This window comes from Puntigrus tetrazona, chromosome 17 (assembly GCF_018831695.1).
Source record: "Puntigrus tetrazona isolate hp1 chromosome 17, ASM1883169v1, whole genome shotgun sequence".
In the NCBI taxonomy this organism is placed as follows: Eukaryota; Metazoa; Chordata; class Actinopteri; order Cypriniformes; family Cyprinidae; genus Puntigrus; species Puntigrus tetrazona.
The window spans coordinates 5788350-5801760 of NC_056715.1; positions in this window are offsets into that span (position 1 = coordinate 5788350).

Here is a 13411-nt window from a genome sequence, read left to right on the forward strand (position 1 = left end):
ACACACATACCAACCCACAGGAAACAGGCTCGCTCATAATATGTCTAAAATAATCGACACAGGGGACTTTCAAATGTGTAGGTAACAGGATAGCCGAGCCAAACCTCGCTGTATATGATCTTCTCTTCAATTGTGTGCAATTCACATCAAAGCTTTTTGCCTCCAACCGAAGGCTACAATTAAAGTCATCAAGAGCTACTAAAACTGACCACACTCATACAGACACGAATCAATCAACCTGACCCACCATGTATACTTTCAAAACCTTTCCCAGAATGTATTAGCTTCTGGTATCTGCATCTAAAAAAAGATGTGGCACTTTGAGGAGGTTAGAGAACTCTGTACGACTGTTTGTCCACTCATATATACAGTACGTTCTCTCAAACTGACAGTTATGTTCACGTGTGTTATACTAGTTGTTTTTGAAGGCCGCCTTTCTGTGTATATTTTAGTTTTTTGTTTTTTTTTTTCTCCCGTATTTCTTCCAAGCATTAGCCGCTGATGCCCCTTGTTTGGACTGAGGCAACTTTGGTATGCAGGTCTTGAATAAAAAAACAAGAATTTTTACTGCTGTTTACTCTTTCTTTCACATTTCACGATTCTTCATAATGTTCACGTTTGTTATTATCGAAATACAATCGAACCTTTTATATGTAACCCTACGACTGGGTGGGGCCACATAGGGAAATGTCATCATATTCAACCGCGTCGCATACAGATTAAAGCGATACACGACGCTATAACGCTACCGCGCAGTCTAAACATAATTGGCTCGCGGGCACGTTCTTGTCGCGTGGCAAATCTTAAGGGAGCGCGAGACTTTTAAGCGCGCACAAACATATTTGTTTGTGTTTAAAATTCTTATGATGTGTTTTTAGTTGCAAACAGTTTTCGGAGGCTTGACAAGTGAGACTGCGTTTAGTCGGAATGATGAAAAGAAAAACAAAAAGATGCAAACTACCTCGCGCGCGCTCGTCTGTCATTACGAGGCCATTTTGTGGAGAGTGGCAGAGCTCCAGGAGTCGGAGGGATGTGAAGCCCCTCCCGGGACCTGTCGAGGGTGGGTAAGCTGACTGATGGCAGGCTCTGCAGGTGCCCCATCCGTCGCGGGCCCTGGGCGATGAATTAGCGCTCATCCCGACTGCTACGGCGTCATTAAGCCCCCTCGTATCCAACTCTCCACGGTGTTAAATACCCCGACGTAATGCTCTCCCTCGGCCAGCCATAGAAACCTCGCGGCACATCCCGGAGAGGTTTAAAACTTCACTCGCGTAAAAAAAGGGGGTGGATTACCCCCCGTGTAAGATTTAAAACATGGAATAAGTACAGAGCCCTTTTTTTGGGCCGGCCAAGTAAAACACCCTCGATATATACACAGCCTGTGTTAGCACTGAGGTGTTATTTAGCACAAAGCAAACACTGCAATAAAAAATGACTAGGGCACTCTGAAATAGCTCCAAAATTCACATCAATCACGCAGGACCTCCAGAACTATACAAAGTACACGATGATGTGTTATGTGCCGCCCACGTATTTCTTGTTTTGATTTAATTGTGACTTTTTCCTTTAAAAAAAAAAAAAAAAACTCCCAAAATAGAATCCAAGGCCACAATTAGCCCTGCCAAGGCAGGACAGAGATGGACCAGAGCAAGTTTTGATTTGGCATCAGTTTTAAGGCAGGCGGGTAATTAAGCCTGTCCCTGCCTGGCCTGCTCTTTGAAGTCTCCTGTAGGGGGGATTATTCCCACTGAAAGAAAAGAAGAGATGGAGTAAGGGAGGGAGGAGAAAGCAGGGAAGAAAAAAAAAATACAGACGGAATAAGAGATGGAAGGGAAGGAGAATTGAAAGAGGCATGAAGAAATAAGATTCTCTGTACATGTTTTCAAAATTAATGTACACAATTAGGGGAATAAGTGAGATATTTCTCCTGATAGTTTAAAGTAAATATATACAGACATGTATACAGGTCGGACAGACACATAATGGAATTATATATATATAATTGTGTGTTCAATTATTTAATACAGATAATAATTGATGTCCATATAAATATTTAAAGAGTTTTTAAACACATTCTTATGTGAAGTAGGGGAATTATTTAATATTTCCTTTTTCTAACTGATATATAATTGATGTCCATATAAATATTTAAAGAGTTTTTAAACTGGTAAAAAAAACTCCTTTTTGTGTGAAAAATGAAATTACATCATCTATTTGAATGAAATGCCAAATGTTCTATTATAGTCACCTTGATTAGAATATGTTTAAGGGGAGAGCTGCATTGAGCCTTTCGTACGCACACCTTCATCACCTTCATATTCACAGTGTACCAGATCCAGTGTGTGTGTGTGTGTGTTGGGGGGTGTGTGTGTGCGGGCCAGAGCTCACCCTCTCATTAACCTGTTCCTGCTTATTTCCATTACATAAACAGCAGCAGGATTAAAAGACACGCTTGGGTTATTCAGAAGGTATGGAATTATTTCGGCTCAGTTTGACAGCGTGCGCAGACCTCCCCTCTCATTAAAAGGCAACTTCAAGTGACTTAAGCCACAGTCTTCGCTGCTGAGCCGGAGTGTTGACAGGTACGCTGAGACTTAAGACTTCAAGATCAACATGGCTATTCTTTCCCACAAAATCCCCCACCGGGCTTCAAGTGACGGCCCGAGATTTTACTGTCGGATGGGGAGGGGGCGAATTCAAACTGCTAAATACAACTTAGAGAGAGGTGTGGAATCTTTGTACTTTTTTCTTTCTCTCTCGCTCGCTTTTTTGGACTTGTACCTGATCCAGGGGGAATTGCAGAAAACGAAGAGGAAGAGTGGAATGGTGCTCTTAATTATTGTAACGGAGGAGTCTCTGTGGAAGATATAGCTCAATGAGGGAGTCATGGCAAATCAGGGATTCCCTAGACTTGTGTTGTAATTATTAACATTATTATTCAACCAACTTGTCCTTGTCCAATTGATTGGCATGGCTGTTTCATGGCTGTTTCCAAAAGCAGTCACTCTCTCCTCCTCTTCTCTCGCTCTGACAGACAGATCGGCATGACAAATGACAAGGAAACTAATCAAATATGTTTAAATCAATTTGAGGCTTAACAAATGTAGCATTTCAAGTCAGAGTCGTACAGACTTGCAGCAGATGCATAAACATCGGTACTTGGCAAGAAAACAGCACAATGAAGACAGGTTTTATAATATATAACTACACACACAAAAAAAATACTTTTTTTTAACTGAGCATGAAAGAAACAGTACTAGAAGGTACAGTACTGTCTAGCAATATACAGAATGCATACATACGTGCATACATGTAGCTGACAAATAGAAATTGGACTGTGTCCTATGGTGTGACAGCAAAGATGCAGGAAAAAATGTACATCGAAAATAACAAAATAAACAACATACAAACAACACAAGAAAAATGTGTTACAAATAGCATGAGAGGTTCATCTTCAGCTTTTTGATTTTTGCTGTCACACATACAGCTAACATATTAATGTCAGCTACCCATACATATATATATATATATATATATATATATATATATATATATATTTATATATACTAAATAATAAAATAAATGGCATTTAAGCAATGCATCCATGGTTCTGAATACAGCGATTAGCACACGTGCTTCAGAAATGCTTAGACATGTCACAAGTCTAACTTGTGCTCTGATTACACTGTTATCACTAGATAACTGTTTAATAAATTAAAACAAGAGCAAAAAATGTAGAAATGTTACTGAGAAATTTAGTGGTAAGCATCAAACAGGACACACAAACTGTCAGTTATCAAACTTTTCTAATCAAAGTCAAAGACAAACACTATATCTAGATGTGGATTGAGAAGGTCACACTCGACAACAAAAAAAAACACGAAAAGCATAAAAAAAGGACCAAGACATTGAGACAAAGAAATAAAATTCCTTTAACAGCACACCAAACCAGTCACTCAAATGTCACAGTACTGTTTTTTTTCCTTCTATACTTTTTGCCTTTCCTTAAGTGACAACGGGGTGAGTTCTTTAAAAAAGCGGTTCTAAAGAACTGAAGGCTCTGGCGAGGTGCGTGGTGTCTTTTTGATATTCAGATTTGCCTGCCTACACAGAGCATTATGACACATTTGGATGATCGCATTGTGGGATTAGGGGGCTGCCTTGTCATTTTCAACAACAATACTGCGATTTAGGGATGCTATTTCTCACACTGCGGCTCGCATTAACGCCGGGCCCAAAGATTTACATAAATCTTTGTCTTAAGATGAAAGAAAGGGTTTGAGACAATGAAGTTAAGCTGTAGAAATGGGAAGGAAGGTGTGTGAGTGTGTGTGTGTGTGTGTGTTTGGTGTGTGGAGGGAGGGGGGTGTTAGCAAACGGAGATGGGGAAAATCTATATATTTTTCTAATTCATCCACTGTACTGTTGATACAAAGATACATAATGCCTCTTTCTTATGCTCTCATCGTAAAAAAATAAGCTGGAAAAAATAAACATTAGCTACACACAAGACACAGAACAGAAGCAAAGTGTTACTCATTCAGAGCTGATTTACTGATTCGTCTTTCAGCGAATCGGCGCGTTCCTTAATCTTATTGCCTGTAGCAGTCATTTCCAAAACTGACCTAGATTGTTGCACCACCCCTCCATGATTGGATTCATTTCCTGTGATTGTGATTCGGTTTACATCGCAGGCAAGAGATTGGAATCAGACAGTTTTTCTCTAAGGTTACTGTCGAATGCAGATTTTCAAGAGTGGATTGAATCTCGCAGCCATAATTTTTCTTCCCAAAATTTGTTTCCTGCACATACCTGGTTCCACTTCCCTTTTATGAAACAAAAGTTGATAAGCCAAAGATAATTTTCATAATTCTTACCCTGCATACAAGATCACAGTGGTTTATGACTCCCAATTTGAAAGCAAAGCTGAGAAATTATTCTACTCGGAAATATGAACAAAAATTATGTCGTTTTTTTGTCCACGTAACAAAATAATACAAATTAAAAAACATATAATTGATATATTAAAATTAATAATAATAAAAATAATAATGATACTTAATTATCATGACAATAAATATAGATAATAATAAGAAATATATTTTATTATTATTGTCATTATTGTAATTGTTAATACTAATACTAATACTAATAATTTATATAATATTAACAAAAATAAATAATAAACTAATGAATTATGTTTTTAGCTTTATATTATAAAAACACTATATCAAAAATAAAATATATTCATTTAAAATATTAATAAAATATATATAGTAAATCCATTATATTTAGATTTCATTATAAAATAATAAAATAATTACAATAATATATTTTGAATAAAATATTATTATTACTATTGTTTGTAAATTATTATAGAAATACAACTTTTGCTCATTTAAATTTTAAATCCCAGATTTATCCAATAATACCCCACTATATACTAGTTATATATATATTAATACACATAAACACATTTGTTTCTTGTTTGTGTACTTTCCGTATACTGTTATTTTATACTGACCAAACAATGTTTTCTATCCCCCTAACCCAACCCTAAATCTACTCCTTATAGAAAACCATTTGCATTTGCAAGCGTTTGCATTCTAACACTTTCAAGCTGATAATACATCAATTACCGTAAATGTTACCCTAAACGCTCAACCAGGTGAGACACAGGGCCCAAGACTGATCTAAATGATCCAGATAGAAATCTGTTACCCATTCTCAATTGAAAAGTGCCCAAGCATCGCTGTCAAAACAAAGATTTCCCAGTGTATCATCAGCATCAGATAAACATTATTTACTACACAAACGCAAATTTGTCTTGTTATACAATACTTTGTTTTAATGTTACATATATCTGTCTTTTGACGATGGAACTGTACGTGATAAAAGACACTTTTCACAACTCACTCACACCGGACCAAAATGTGCAAGGTGTATTTTATTGGAATCTATTTCCATAAGGAGCAATTTCCAACAACGTGGCTGGGCAGGATCCATATGTCCGACATATGATTGGATGCTTCCCTGCTGCTAAGAGCAAGTGCCACAGATCTGTGCCATGGCAACACTTTGGTGATTATAATTCAGACAGAAAGGTCATTATTTATTGCTTTTCCTGCCTGCAGCAGACACTGGTGCTGTCCCTCAGTTCATAGTAATAAACTAAATAAATGACAGTGGACAGATGGCCCACCTTGAACTAGTGAAAAAGGTTATTTACATCTGTGGATACTCACAATCAGCTCACTCTAGATCACTCAGTGCTGACAGTCTCGACAAGCTGACATCAGATAACAGCGTACAGAGATCATCTGTGTGTGTGTGTGTGTGTGTAGCGCTCAGGGATTTTTGTTCTTGTTGTTGTGATCGGTTCCCAGGTTCTGGAGTCCTAAGGAACATGACATTGTAATCTGGGCTATGTTTTATTTATGGACCTTACCGAAGCAGATAACGGCTGTTTTAACAAACAAAGATGATTGCTTCAGGGGCCACTCGCTCGTCCTGAGGTAATTAAGACAAAGTAGCTCCCTTGGCCAGGAGGCGGATCCATACAACCAGCTATTATTTCCCTTAAAAAAATGTGAGAGAGAGAGAGAGAGAGAGAGAGAAAACATGTGTGAAAGAGAGAGAGGCTGTACTTAGAGTGCGTGAAAAGAGAGCATTTGATTCAAAAGGTCTTTTGTCATGTTTTATCTGTGCTTAAACCTGCTCGCCGTCCTTGTGCTATCAATGAGGCTAATGCAATACAAAACACAAGCTCGACTGTACGGTGGGATACAAAGTCTGAGGCCATATTGAAAATCTAGGATATAATAAACGGAAAGTTGTTGAAAAACTTGTAAACAACAAACACTATATGTATAAGAAATAAGTCACAAATTAATACAAATAAATGCAACTTGTAATAGATGTAATTCTTGCTTCCACCAAAGAACAAGATGCTCTTTGTATCATTTTTAATAATTGTGGAGAACATGATCAGATTTTATATAAATGAGAAGACTTTGCCGTTTCATAAAAAGCTACGTTTTGATGTTGATTGTTCTTCTTCTGTGTGAAAAACAAGCTCCAATCCTCCGGAGAAAAGCTATTCAAAAGGTAAAGTTTTCCACGCAATTATGCACTATATTTCAAGTTTTCTCAAGCTTGCGTGAAAAGCAGACTAAAATATAAATATTTAATCACTTGAAAATCACCATTCACTTTCATTAAAAAAAAAAAAAAACAGCTTGGACTGCTTAAAATAACTCTAAACTAAGAACATCAGTCAAATGAGTTTCATGAAGCATGAGGGAGAGTAAATGGTGACTGTATAATATTTGGGTCGAAATTCTGAAAGTAATATTCATTTAATATTTTAAATGCATTATTACATCTCTGGCTTTTAAGACTTAACTATGCAAGAAACCAAACTTACACACCCGAGGGAAAGAGGTGGCGGGAGAAGGTGATAAAAATGATGTGCATGCCATCTAATGTATACATACAAAGCTAAGAGGAGACGTTTTTTGGCTGAATGTGTGCGTTAAAATGGAGTGGTTTGTGGAAACAGGGGCCTGGGCTTTCCCCGCAGCTTGTCAGGCACAATGAATGGGGCTATCTGTTTGTTGTAGGCCTCATCCCTAGCCATGTTTATTTGTAAACTGAGCAGACAATATGAAAAGCTGGGCTGTACAAAGACCCGAGACTGCCAGCTGGCTGACTGAGGGTATTCATGCCTTCCCTCAACCCCTTTCACAATGGCAAAACCCTCAACAGACGCCTGAATGCATACAGACACAAATGCGCACACATACATACGCACACAACCTTTCATAACAGCCCTGAGAACGTCTTAAGGAAGTGCAGAGTCTCGCTTGTGTCCACTTAAATGAAGCGCGCGCGCACACACACACACACACACACACGCGCACACGAGTTCGGGAGCCTCGGGCTCTTGTCTACTGTAAAGCCGTCGACTTGCGATGCCAAAAATGAGGAAGACAGTTTTACCGAGCGTGTGCGAGTGCGCATGTGAGATTTACAAACTGGCCCCCAACCCCCCAGTGAGAAAACAAATTGGTCTCTCTTCCTGTTCACATCAATTGATGTTCTATTAAGACCAGATGGCCCTGATGGGCCTGAACCCATCTTGCAGAACATACATAGAAGAATGTCGATGCCTATTAATTTTCTGTCTGCTCTATGAATATTTAGCCCTTGGCTTGGTAGTGAGGAGTAAAATAGCACTTTTGACATCCATAAGGGATGTTTCAGACTCCGTCAACCTTCAGCTCACACTCTCACAGAGCCAAAGAAAGTGGTCGCCCTCGTATTGATACAAAAGAAAAGTCTGTCAATAAGAGCATGCTAAAAAAAACCAAACAGACAAGTGCTCTCAAGCAATAACGTACATTACGCCAGCGCCTTCCTGCGTGTGAGGGTGTGAGTCTCGTAACACTTGTGCACAGTTTGAGATGGCTATTTCTGAATTATCTCCGCTTCGAGCCTTGACATCTCTGTGTCACACACTTGGAGCTCTGTTGAGGACGGTGTGAATAGAAGCGCGTAACCTCTCTTCTATCACCCTGAACCACAGAGGAAAAACATCTCAGTGCATTGCCATCTGAAAGGTGTTTTATAAGGCACGGTATGATATATTGCACATGGAGGCACTGATTTAAGAATCGCTCACCTCTTGTAAACTCTAACCTTGGTTTTTTTTAAGAAACTGAACAAAACCTGCAATATCAGGTCATGATACACAGCTTACAGGCAGAGTCTGACACATGTTTGAGGCTTCTTATAGAGAGACAAGAGATTTTTCATTCATTGTTTTGACCTCACACTCATCATCCCAATTAGATTATCTTACAGTGTGGCACAGCCACATGCTCAGAGTTTGAGCGAGCCAATTCACGTCCCTGAGCAGCAATAACGCTTTTATTGACTTTTGTTCTGAATAGTCGGGTGATGACTTCTTGACTGAAACCAAATATTGTTATGGATACCATTCTCAACGCAATAAAAACCTCACTCTGAATCTGTGTGTGGCGTGGTTGTGATATACGCTCACGTTTTGTGTTTCCTCAGACGGCGGGCTGACGTGCAAAATGTAATTCCATGTTCTGTTGTTTCTGCTGCATGTCCTTGTTAATTCAGCTCTAATTTGAGGATTTATTCTTTGAAAACGAAATTATAAATCACTTGAAATGTTCTTACTTAAATCTGCTTTTATAGCTAAAGTCTTTGATTTTCTTTCTTTGTAAATTTTAGTGTTACAAAATTTTTAAGCACAAATGAGCATGCATACATCAAATTTCATATAAAACAGAATCAAATAACGCCACACTTTAAAAATGTGAATAACAAAATATAAATATGAAAACAGATATTCACCTTACTACACCGACCTCAACATTTGGAGCATAAAACAAAATAACAATGACAATCGATGTCTAATAATTCCTATACGATTTTAAGATGAATAATCCAAATAAAAAAAAAAAGTTACTTAACTATAATAAAAAAAGGCAATTTTATGCCCCAGTACGTACTGGGAACACCTGGATAATATGGTAAGTAGATTTTACTACATTTTATGCAGGTGAAAAGTAGTCTTTGCGGATCAGCTCTATCAAAAGAATCAGTACTTGGGATCACTATGAATAAAATAACCAACGTAATAATAAAAGTAACATTTTGGTAACACTTTAGACTTATTCGCCATTAACTTGACTAATATTCTAGTAAAATGCATAACAAGCAACTAGTTAATAAACACAAATAAAGTGTTAAAGTTAGCCTTTTAGAGCTTTAAACTCTACAAGCACAATTGAGTATATTCATGCTTAAACATTTCGACTGCATTGTTTTTTTTTTTTTTTTTTTGTGGTCCATGGATTTGTGGTTCCCAGCTGTTTTGGATAGGATTAGACTGTGAAAGGGAAATGTTGAAATAAGGTGTTATTTTATGCTATTTTAGGTTTGTTAGTGTTTAATGTTCTGCTTTGTTGAAGATTTACAAAAGATTCTGTTGGATATTTTTTATGGTTAAAAGAGTGGAGCTGGCGCTTCAATTACTCCCAGCTACATCGTGATTATTGTTTGTGTGTGGGACTTTATTTCAGTAAGTTGTTACTCATTTAGATAGATTTGTTTTAGTTTTGTTGTAGGATTTTAATTGTGTGGTAAAGTTTTCCCAAATTTCAGTAAGGTCACGGAACAAATCACTCTTTGCATGTTTGACCCAAATTAAAACTTTCCATGATTGTAACAGAAAAAAAAGACATGCATTGTTTTATGTATGATTTCACCATCTCGTACAAATTATTATGATTATTATGATATATAGTGTACACAGAAAATGACAGGTTTTCTCTGTGTGGCATACTGAGTGGTATCAAATTTCTCAATTTTTCTCTCCTCTGATGGAAAAGTAATGTTCATAATAACTTTTTATTATGAATATCCTTTTTATTACAATTCCAGATTGGGGTCACCGCGTTCGACTCCTAGGTATGCCATAGGTCAAAAACGCACTATTGTTGGAGGCATTTCCCCCTCAAAACGCAGACGTGAAATGTAAATTGCTTGCTGAAAATATTTTACTCGTAGTCTTTATCATCTCTGCATTAATTTTATTGTCACACAATGCAATTATTCTGACACGCCTTCAGGGGAGAGACGCTCAGACCTATCAATTGCCCTAATGTGAAACGACGATGAGCCGGAGAGCTTGAGAAAGTGTCTCCCGTTGACTCAGCTTTGCTTCAAAGCGGTCAGACGGCTTTTAACAACGAATCCACAGAAATATCTGGTTACAAATGAAGTCCTGCACGTATAAAAACCGCAGTAATCCTGTTCCACACTACAGTAGGCAGTCTCTGCACATTCTCTAAGTGTCTGTGTGTGTCTGAGACGAGTAAGCTGTATGTAGTCAAGGACAGGAAATTTCTCTCAGTAGAGATTGTCAGTGGCTCACATGCACCGAGCTGACCTAAATGACAGGCCTCGGTAAAACCAGGACCCTGTTAAACAGGGTGTTCTTTTGACGTGCGTATCCAGAGCCTAGATGTTTAAAAGCTGCTTGTGTGCGTTTGTGTGAGCTTTTTTCTCTATAGGTTTGTATCTGGGGTTTTTTTTCTGTTGAACTAACAGAGCCCGTTTGGCTCCGTTCTCAATATTGAGTTACTAAACACTGTTTTTGTGGCCAAATTCTCTGACCAGCCTATGATCAAAAGGCCACGAAATGAGAGATCTGGCAGCAGAAGCTAAAGAGCTGTGATAACTAAGCACTCGTCCAAAACAGAGAGGGAGGAGGGGAGCAAATGAAAGAGAAACAGAGAAATGAATCCAGGTACAGTTAAAGGCTGGGATAACCCACTGAAAATACCGAAGAGCACATTTTACAGAAATAATAATTGATCTATTACTTAAGAAGTAACAAATATTTTTAAATAATACAAACAAATGAAGCTTATACTCATAAGTATATGATGCTTAAATGATAATTGAGTCATTTTGCCCTTCAGTATGACCTAGTACAGTGATTCTCAACTTTTTTGACTCTGTTTGACAATATTTAAAATACAAGGCTGATATGTATCCCTGTTACTTATTACTTATATATTAATTTAACTAAAATTAACTCAGGATTTAAACTGAGTTAAAGTTTGAGCCCAAGTCCCCCGGTTGAGAAACGCAGGCCTAGTGCATTTATTCGTTGTTTGCAATTAGCTTTGTCTTCCAAAGCTCAATTCTTTGTCTTGGCTTCATACTGTGGCACTGCTTGTTACTCAGCATGCTTTACAAATCAGCTTTAAACCTCATGCTTTTTTATTATTATACTTGATTACTTGATTCGAAGCGTAGATTCAATTTTTCTCTTTTTTCATTTTCTTTTTCTGCATAAAAATTTCTGCAGAATTGTTTTTTCTTTTTGTTTCTAACAGAAAATGTAATTCAATGATGGCATTTTGCTTTTTTTTCCGAAAGCATTTTCAAGGACCATGACTTACCATCATTTTGTCTACTCAATTTTCTTCCCTGCTGACCTCAGGGTCAAATGTCAAATGAGCCCGTTTCCGCTCGGTTGCCAGTTCTTCACCTTTTAGGCTTACCAAGACCATATAAGAGTCTCAGGATGAGACAGTCAGGGGTTAAGAAACCACTCTGTGTCTGAACTGCCCTGACCTGTTCCCGTGGTTTACATACCTCTCAATAGCTGCCTGCTAGCCCTCAAGCCAGAGAAGGAGTGAAACCCTAGATCCAGCCCCTCCTCCTGTTTGAACCTTTAACAGAAAAAAGAGACCACTCTTTTTTTTTTCTTTAAATATTACAGTGGTTTATGAGGAGGAGAGACGACACAAAAGCTCTATTTCAAAACCTTGTGAGTTGGCTTACTGCCTACATAGGCATGCTAAACCTTATAAGAGAATAAACTCTACACAGGCCAATACACATATCATGTAAATATTGCTTCACAAGACTCACCTTAGTTGAGATGAAACAGAAGTGGAGATAGATCTTTTCTTCTGTAATGTAATGTACATCTAAGTGTAAATAAATAAATAAATATATAATGTAAGACTATATGCATTCATAATATACTATACTGTATTTTTCTAGTTTGACTTTCTGTTTTGCTAATAAACTCTTATAGCATACACAAATATTTTTATTTATGCACAAATCATTTAATTTTAACATATTTTCTAAAATATATTTATAATCACCATTTGCCGAACACATTCACAAATTGTTAATGGTCATGAGCTGGTTTAATCATGTCCTAAGACAAGAAACGATATGTTTGTGCAAATAACTGTGTAATAATAATAAAAAAAAAAAAAAAAAAATATATATATATATATATATATATATATATATATATATATATATATATATATATATATATATATATATATATATATATTTACCTCTGATACACCACAATGTCCCACTCATTCTCAACATCTGGCGCGTGAAGCATAGACGTATATAGACTGTTTCATATGGCGCATGCGCTTGGCGCGAATTCACTTCCGGTCTGAGTTCGTTTATCGGAGTCGTTAGTGCTACAAACGCAGCTAATGATGAGTAGTGAAGTTTCTGTGATGAAGTCTCGGGTTTTTGTGCGGTGAGATGTGTTTCCCATACATTTATTTATTTGTTGCGACGTGCCACGATATCAAAACTGACCGTTTTTCCAAAAGGCTTCGTTGAATAACATGAACACGTAATGCCCGTATAAAAATCAAACTGAGGCGTGGGTGTTTTTATATCACTGTGTTTCTTAAGGAAGACTGTCTCTAGAAAATGTCATTTTAATTTCATCCTGCGTGTAAGGAAGCGTTTGTAAGCTCAGAGCTGCTTTGTCCACAGCAGTTACGGAAACCTAAATTTGTCGTGCTTAAAGCGC